This window comes from Pteropus alecto, unplaced genomic scaffold (assembly GCF_000325575.1).
Source record: "Pteropus alecto unplaced genomic scaffold, ASM32557v1 scaffold69, whole genome shotgun sequence".
NCBI classification, from domain to species: Eukaryota; Metazoa; Chordata; class Mammalia; order Chiroptera; family Pteropodidae; genus Pteropus; species Pteropus alecto.
Window position 1 is genome coordinate 4,290,118 of NW_006494610.1, and position 9,729 is coordinate 4,299,846.

Here is a 9,729-nt window from a genome sequence, read left to right on the forward strand (position 1 = left end):
TGCAAGGCATTTCAAAATTTAAAAATTAATGTAATCAATCCCATCAACAAGCTAAAAAAATCATATGATCATATCAATAAATGCAGAAAAGTTATTGAAAAAAATCCAATAGTAGTAATAAAAGGGAACTTCCTTAACTCGATAAAAAAAAATCTACAAAATACTCTGGGGCTAATGTCATACTAAATGCTGAAAAAGTATATAAAGGTACGCCTTGGAGATATTGCAAATTGGTTTCAGACCACCTCAGAAAAGCAAGTCATAATCTTTTTGCTGATGGAGGGTCTTGCCTTCAATTTATAAAAACTTCTACATCTGTAAAATGCGATAAAGGTAAGCATGATAAAACCAAGTATGCCTGTACTTCCCTTCTAAGACCAAGGAAAGGATTTCCTCATTCACTACTCCTATTAAACATTTTACTGGAAGTCCTCACTAATGCAGTCAGAACAAAAAGTACATAAAAGGTACAAAGAATAAGAGGGGAGAAATAATAGTGAAAATAATAATGGAAAATAAAAGTATATGAAAAGCTGCTCAACATATGCCATTAGGGACTAGCAAATTAAAACAACAAGATACCATTTTGTATCTGGAATGATGAAAACCCAAAACACTGACAATACCAAATGCAGAATATGGAGCATAACCGGATTCCTATGGGCAAGGTAAGTGACCTACCTAGGCCTCAGTTCACCCTCCAAAATGGGGTTAGTGGTAATTCCTATACTTCAAAGCTAAATATAATATTATCATATGAGCCAACAATTATACTTCTAAATATTTACCCAAATGAGTTGAAAACTTATGTTCATACAAAAACCTGCACGTTATACAGCTTATTTTAATTGTGAATAGTGAAGGCAACCAAGGTAAACAGGTAAATGAATAAGCAAACCATGGTATTCCCAGAAAATGAAATATGAAAATGAAAATGAAATATTACTCAACAATGAAAAGAAATGAACTATTGAACCAGGAAAATATATAGAGGAACCCTAACTGCTTATTACTAAGTGACATAAATGGTCTGAAAAGACTACATGCAGTATAATTCTGATTAAATGGCATTCTGAACAAGACATGTCTATGAACATAGTAATAGGATTAGTGGTGCTGGAAATTAGGGGTGGGCAAGAGATGCTAGGTAGAGCACAGGGAATTTTAGGGCAGTGAAACTATTCTGTATGGTACTGTAATAGTATGTAGATAATATCATTCGTCAAAACTTATAAAGCTTATATAAAAACTTATATAAAAACAAAGACTGGCCCCTAATGTAAACCATGCATGTACTTTAGGAAATAATGTCAATAATTAATCAATTTTAATAAATATAGCAAATGAATGCAAGATGTTAATAGGGGAGAATAAATAGGGGGAAACTGTGGAGAAAAAGGGTAAATAGAAACTCTGTGGTTTCTGCTTAATTTTTTTTAAACCCAAAACTACTCTAAAAATAGTCTACTAATTAGAAATAATTTCTAGTTCAATTTCCGCATGTAAGGAGTTTAGAAGTCCCCATTTTGTCATAACAACAAATAAAAAACTAGTCTGAAAAGTTAATAACTATTTTTGGATTTGTAAAAGAGGGGAAGATGCAGAGCAAACAAACCTCTGCCCCCCAGATTAGAGAGACAGACAAGTGAATACAGGGAGCCATGGCTTACCTTTCCGGAGAGAGACTCTCTTGCAGATACCGCCAGGAACCAGAGCCAGGGTAGGAAAACGTGAACTGTAAGGAAGAATTGCTGGAAGATCAGTGCAGACAACTCTGAAAGAGAACCCAGTCAGAAACTGGGCCCACGATGTTTATTCCAGGAGCTCCCCCAGGTTCCCACAGAGTATAATGGAGAAAAATCCCCACATGTTGCTGGCAGCGGGTGGGGAAAAGGAACCATTTTGAAATTGGCAAATGTTGCTAATTACTGAAGATGAACGCTCAGTACATTGGAGGTCCTTATACTATTCCTTCTACTTTAGAAAATATTTGAAAATTTCACAATAAAAACTATGATATAACATAAAAAAAGAAATACAAATAAGAAAAGAAAGAAAAAGAAATAACTAAAGCTCATTGTTCTTAACAAGGCCTGCCTTCCGGGGAAACTAGTTAACCAGAGCCTAACTGCTAGGGTATTATTATAACTAGCTGACCTTGGGGAAGAGCAATAACCTAACTTTAGCCAGCTCTGACTTTCCACATGGAAAAAGAGAAACCCAACTACTGCCTTCCCTAACCATTCTGTCTCACCCAAAGGGGAAGGAAACAACTGAGAAACAGTTGTGAAGTTCATAGTCCAAATGCTAACTAAAGACTGAGACTTAGTCATTGGACTATAGAATGCTTTCCCTCCCCTCACAGTTTTCCACCAAATTACTAAAGGCCTATTTACAGCTATTCCTTTTTACCCTGTTCCTCATATATCTTGATTGCCTCCAATTATTTACAATTGTAAAGAAAAATTACAAGGCATACCAAAGGCAAAAAAACAATTTGATGAAACTGAGCAAACATCAGAACAAGACATGGCAGAGATGTTGAAATTATCAGACAAAGAATTTAAAACAATTTAAAACAATAACCTCTATAATTAATATGCTCAGAACTCTAATAGATAAAGTAGACAGCATGTGAGCATAGATGTGCAATGTTAGCAGAGAGATGGAAATCCTAGAAACAAAAAGAAATGCTGGAGATAAAACACTAACAGAAATAAGGAATGCCTTTGAAGGGCTTGTTAGTAGACTGAACACAGCTGAGGAAAGGACTTCTGAGCTTGTGGATATACCAATAGGTCTCCCAAACTAAAGCAAAACAAAACAGAACAAAACAAAACATTCAGAACAGATATAACATAATCAGCAGTAATATCGTCAATGTAGCTCAGGACTGTCTACTGATGAATTCTCTAACTTTCAAAAATTTGAAGAAAAAGTTGTTTTCCACATATACATTAAAAAGGAGAGCTATTCAATTTGTTGACATTTAAGATGTTTTATTTCTTTTGAAACTGAATATTGAGATGTGATTAAAATTTAAAAGAATCTTTCTTATCTTAAAGATGGTTGAGAATTGTGGGGGGGAAAAAAACAGAAATTCTGTTCAATATTCTGTTCAATTATGTCGACCATGAAATTGTTAGTCTTCTAATCATTTAACTAAATCTAAGATAGTAAACATTGATCAGTCAGTTGCTTGTGTTTTCAAGCAAACTGCCACACTCCTTTGACCTATATTTTAAGCTTTCATGGTCACCTTTCTCTACTGCATTGTGTGCCTGGGAATATGGCTAGTAACTAATGACCATATGTTAATAGAATCATAACTGAACACTATATTTTCCTAATTTCTATCAGATTCATTGTTGTACAATAACATTTTTCTATTGTCTTTGTTTTTTTAGTGTGATTGACTCTTCTCTTTCTATGTTTTCAGCAATTCTACTTACACTACAAATCAATTAAGCAGAAATCAATAGTCCTTTTCACTCTTTTTCTCTCTGCCTTTCTTTATAAATTTATTTTGCCAATTCCACAGGAGTCGAATCTTTTCACACGTAAATAAAACAAACAAGCAAACAACCCTCTGCTACAGCGATTTTGCTGCTTTGTATTGAGAGCAGATCAGCAACCTCCCTGGCATCAAAATCTTCTTAGGTCTTTGTTTTCTCTTCTTTGCCTTGTCACAAAGTGACCTTGCCAAAGCCAATTTTATTCATGACACCAATCTTTAATATCTGCAGACGATCAAGTAGTAGAGGTGGTATTGAGTTTTGATTGGTAATCAAACTCATAAGACACAATAGCCTTCACACAATGCCAAGTTTATTAGCTTTAATGAAGGATAAAGATCAAGGAAAAATGGCACAGTGGTGGCAAAGCAGTTGTTACTGACTTCTAGGAATAGCTTCTGAATGTTCCAGAAACTTCATATTAATTAAGATTATGACCGAAATTTGGATTTAAAACAAAGAGGTGATTGGTTAATTTGACAGAAAAGTTGTAATATTATGTCAGGGTGAAAGTCTGATTTGAGAGGATTAATGGGAGATAGGAGAGGCACTGAAGACAGAAACTATAGATAATACTCTCAATAATTTTTGCTATAAAGGATAACAGAGGAATGAGCAGAAACTTGAGGTCAGTTCAAAAACTATTTTGAAATGCAAGAATCTGCTGATGGTAATGAACCAGTAGAGAAGGAAAAAATAAAAGGAAAGAAGAGATTTGTGTTTCTAGAATGACGTACCTGTGTAGACAAGAAGGAATGAGTACTAAACACTGCTGGAATACTGGGCATATTTACACATTGTTCTTGTGTGTGTCATTAAGCTAATTCTCATCTCAGTCTTCAGAAGAAATAAATACATGCTAGCAACTCATTGTTTCATTTCTTGTATTTGGGTTCCTTTTGAATATCTGGTATCGTGATTTCTGTTTGAATTGCTATCGGGTGAATTTTACCTCAGAAATAGGAAAGTCTACTAATCACTTCCCCATTCCGTTGCACCATGAAGATATGTTTTCCAAGATTTTAATTTCTCAGAGAAAACTATCAAAATCAGAAACAGTGTAAAGAATCCATGCATAGTTGATATTTTCTAGACCTTTATTCGGGAAAAAATCAATTGTAGCTCAAACAACGATGGCACTCTAATCAATTATTTCTGCCTGAACTCCTAGCAGAATACACAATGAAGTTCCAGGTGTGTTTAATATGCAGGAGATGGATGCAATCAGTTGAAGAAGGAGAAGAGTTTACAAACTGAGTGAATGCTGTTCTGTGATCTGGTTTGTAGTCCTCACTGTCCCAATTCTTTTGATAGCTTTTTCTCCCATTTATTTTTGCCCTTTGTTGTTGATACTGTTAATACATTTTTTAGGAGCCAAGTATCTGGAGATAAACAAAGAGATATAGTCTGTATCAATCATTAGAGATATTGTTAGCTGAAAATATGCTCTCTCAGTACAGGGCCAACCAGAAAGAGCAACATGGAAGCCATACTTTTCCTTTTCCATTACTTATTCACCAGCAGTCTTGTTCTTGCCTCAATCAGATTTTTTTAAGTCCAAAGCTATTTAAATACAGTCATATTTCTTATGCTGAGCACTCAAATATAGCCTCTTTTGTTTTGGTGTCTTTATAATATATGAATAAATAAATGAGAATTACGTTGATATTAGATTAGAAAAGAAATCTGGCCACAATGACCAGCATCTAGTAATTAAAGGGAGCTTTTTACTACAGCATTATTTTCTTTTTACTTTCCCATCACCTAGCATAGATTTGACTGCAAATGGCTGCATCAGAGTGAATTTAATTCAATTTGAAACATGACTTTCAGCAACTTTAACTTACTCAGCATTATTATATCATAACCTTATCAGAGATTTAACACTAATACTTTCCAACATGTTATTTTTCTTTCATAGCATTAGTAAAATCCCTGATCTAAATTCAATATCTAATTACCAAGATTAAAATTTTATTTTTCTAAATAAAAACAAAACAAATCAGTTTGAAACATATCTGTCAAAATGAAATTCTGTAAAAATAGAATGTTCTGTAATTTATATTATCAGTATGGTTTGCTATTTCTTTTCTAGTTAGATCATTTTACAGATGATATCAGGAGGCCCAGACAAGCTAATTAATCTCAGGTCACATAGGTTAGTAGCTTGCTGTCACATTAGTGTTTCTACACAGCTACTGGGAAAAGGCAGAATGACAAAAAATGCCATAGAACATGAGGTATTCTAAACAACCTCGCTGTCCTTTTTCAAATTGCTGCCAAATGCCTTCTTCAAAGCAGCAGCAAAATGCCAATGAAGGCTGAAGTAGCGGATAGAATAACTGTTGTTCAAATAGCAAGGAGAAACAGTTCACATGCTCCCGGGGTTAAAAAGAAGGAGAAAAAATGGCCACTATTATTTGGAGACAGTGTTTCTCTTATCTTAATAGCAGAGTTTTGGAAGATCGGTGTGGCATTGGCTTTGCCTAAACTAGGCTATTAGTGTGATGACAGAATTTAACAGTATGTGATGTTGTTAGCTTATTATCAATAAAGTGACAGCCATCATTACCTTGTTATGATATGAGCAAAAAACAAACAAACAAAAACCTGTAGCATTAGCTTTTACGGGTGATGACAGTCACTTTACCCTGGCATTGTTTAAACACTTCATGGAAATCAAAACACTAGACTAGAACTTGAATGTCTAGTTGACTAATTTGCATGTTTTTCTATAAAGCATTTTATAGAAATATTCAAACTACATCTTTGGAAGAAACTTTAATTATGAGGTGGGTGCTCAGAACACATTTATTACAAAGATCAAATAGAAGTTTAAATCATTTCTGCTCTTACCATCCTTATAATTTATGTAAAAGGATGAAAGATATAAATGAAAAGTTTTTAGGGTTGTTTATAGGCAGAGGACTTAATGCTGGTCCACAAAAAATAAGATTCTTTTGTCTGACTTCCTCGAATGCTTAACAATGATGAAATCTTATATTCCATAATTCATGCAAATCACAACTACTACTACTTCTTAATAAACTTTTAAAACTTCTGAACAAAAGTTATTCATTTTGAAGCTATGGTTTAATGGAGAGAAAAGAAAGGAGAGTTCAATGAGTTATACCTCACCATCAATTCCTAGCATCTCATTCCACTTAAGTTATTTTTCTCTAGAGCAGCAATTACTACCTGATACTTGACACAAAATTTCTCTACTGTCCCTCTCCCTTTCAGAGAATTTAAGTGCCAAATGGGCAGAAATTTTATTTTTGTTCACTGTTCTATCTCCAGTAAAAATAACATGTAATATATCTTCAATAAATGTCAGTCGAGTTAATAAATAAAAGCAGAGAGGTTATTGGGTGCCCCAAAATGGTGGAGAAAAACAATGAATAATGAAGGCTAGGATTCATAAAGAGAAAGAAGGACTGTGGTGATTTTCTTTAAACGTTAGGGTTCTCTCAATTAGGTAGAGGATACTGATATGCTTGTGTGTATGTGTGTGTGTGTGTGTGTGTGTGTGTGTGTGTGTGTGTGTATTTCAAGATTTAAGAAATCTTGAAAATGTTTATATTGTGAAAGAATAAATATACTTTTACAGAGAGGAAAAGGAAGATATTCAAACACAGGTAATAAAAAAAGAAAAACTGCCTCCATTCGAATCCATTATCTGCCCAAATCTTTTGCTTTTAGAGATACTATGTTCTATTAACCATCTTAACTTCCTGTATTTTGAGACCCTTTTTATCTTTCTGGCATGCAGATCAATATAGTAATTTTGGTTACATGGGCAGTTAAAAACTCCCACCTCTCCTCTGTTGCTTGGGGGTCCCACCTTTTCTATTGCTATATAGTTAAGCTCTGTGATCACCTGTTCTACCATCAGCCCTGGCCTACAGGAGAAAGCCACCACTGAACAAAATGCTGCCAGTGCCCCTTTCACCAGCGTGTTCCTGATGGCTTTGGTGAATGGATGTGTCCTGTGGGTATTCTTGCAGAACATAATCCTGTAGGATCACTTTCCTGAGCCATTCTGACACCTCTTTTACTACTGTGTGCTAGGGAAACTCAGGCATTTCAACTTTGCTTAGTGCAGACTTGTTTTCTCTAGACTCTCTAGTCTTGTTTTCTCTAGACTTCTAAGAGCCACTCTAGCGTGAATTTGTCCCATTCCCTTGGTCTCTGCTGAGGTATTAAACCTCATATTTGAGAATGTGCCCCACGCCCATAAATTCTTGTTTAACCAATCTCAAGTTCTGCACCTTTTGCCATGCCATCTTGAAGCAAGCTCCATCAAAATCCAATCTCAGGAATGCTACTCTTATTCTATCTAGTACTTACTCACTAATTCTTGCAAATTCTTTGCACATGACCAGCTGCCAAGGTTCTTGATTAGTTTCAAACCCCATTCATTCTTGTGTTTGCAATCCCTGTTTTCCGCTTATCTGTACACTCTTTTCACTCCTGATCTGGCCTGGCAGTAGTAGCATTGCAAAATAAAACAGAAAGGTAGAGGAAATCATGCCCTGTTTTTAATAACCAGGTGATAAGTAAGACTGAGACACTTTCAGGCTTTGAAAGAGAAACATATTGCATGCACATGGGAAATGACTTACTTAAAATGGATATTGTTACTAAATGTTTTATCTTAAAAGAGAGGCTTCCTCAAATGGACATGTAGAAAGCTGATGTCATTTTTTGAAATGTTTACTTCAATTATATTCATTTATCTAGGAAGAAAATCCTTACCGTTTTGGATGTAAGGTAGAAATGAGATATCTTTAGGAAGAAATAAAACATTTCTTAGAAGTGGCTATGAACTAGAGAAGCCTAATAAATGGGAATTTTCTGTTGATAGTATTCCAACAAAATACTAGTGAATATGTGCCTCTAAGTTTTCTCTTTGGTAGTACTTTGAATTTGAGTTGCAAATACCCATTATGATTAATTAGAATATTGTTAGAAATCTACATAGATTTTGGAGAAGTAAAAGGGAATTGCTGTGCCTACTGAGATACTCAAGATTTGTTTTCTCATTTGGCAAGAGCATATTGAAAAATGCATTTCAGCAGCTAATTTCCAACTTCAAAATATTACATCACTTCTGATTTCTCTTTTGTGTTTTGTTAAGAAGCAACTTTAAACCTGTGCCCCAGTAATGACAAGGTCGATGCCTCCTGATGGGTGTGCTTATTCACATCACTCATGGTGGGGAGGGACTGAGAAAGACAGACTTGGAGGCTGATTGTCTCTCTTTGTCTCTGGCCCGGAAGAACCTAAGCACTGTGCTATCCTGGAGGGGCTTTGAAACACCAGTGAGACGAGGGAATGGGGAGGAAGAGGCCACAACCATCAGCAATAAAGTCAATCCCACGGTTTGCTTTGGTTTAAAAACAACCAACCGAACAAATATCACTCATAACCTTATGTAACAAACAGAATAGAGTGGAAAAATTAAAAATAATATGAGATTTATGAAATAAATAATACTTATACACATACAAATACTTATTGTTAGCCAGACCTGAGTGATGGCACCAATTACCTAATACAAATTATATACACTGATGCTTTATTTTTTAACCTTATCAAAATATGTCTTGATTATTGATCTTCTGTGAAGATATTGTTCTTTACTTCTATGTGTTCTACTTGTTTATGTCAGTAGCCTATTGATTTTGTATAAATAGTGTTTAAATATTTTACATTAAATGTTCATCTCTATAGAGGTATTTAAATAAATTGATGGGTCAAATTTAAAAATACATATATGTTATTATAATCACCACACTGCATGAATAATAGGAATTTATTTTATTATTTAATTCATGCTCCATAAAATTATTCCCCAAAGGGTTTTCTAAGTTTTTGGGGGGTGGAAAGGGAGGTTGGCAAAGATGTTCAGTTGATAAAATAATAAATTTATGGCAATTATAGTCCACTTTTATAATGCCATATTGTTTCCTTTAAAAAAGAGTATTTGAAATTTTCCATGTCATACCTTAAATAAAGGGTCGTATGGTTTGGAATTTTGGAGAATAATAATGATAAATTTAGAAATATTTTTAGTTTATATAATGTATTTTAATTCATATAATGTATTTCAAAAAAACTGGAAACTACATCTATTCTAACTTTGAGTATCTTTCATAATTTATTGATTACAATGTGAGGTAAGTTTGAAAACCACAACTTTTATTCACAA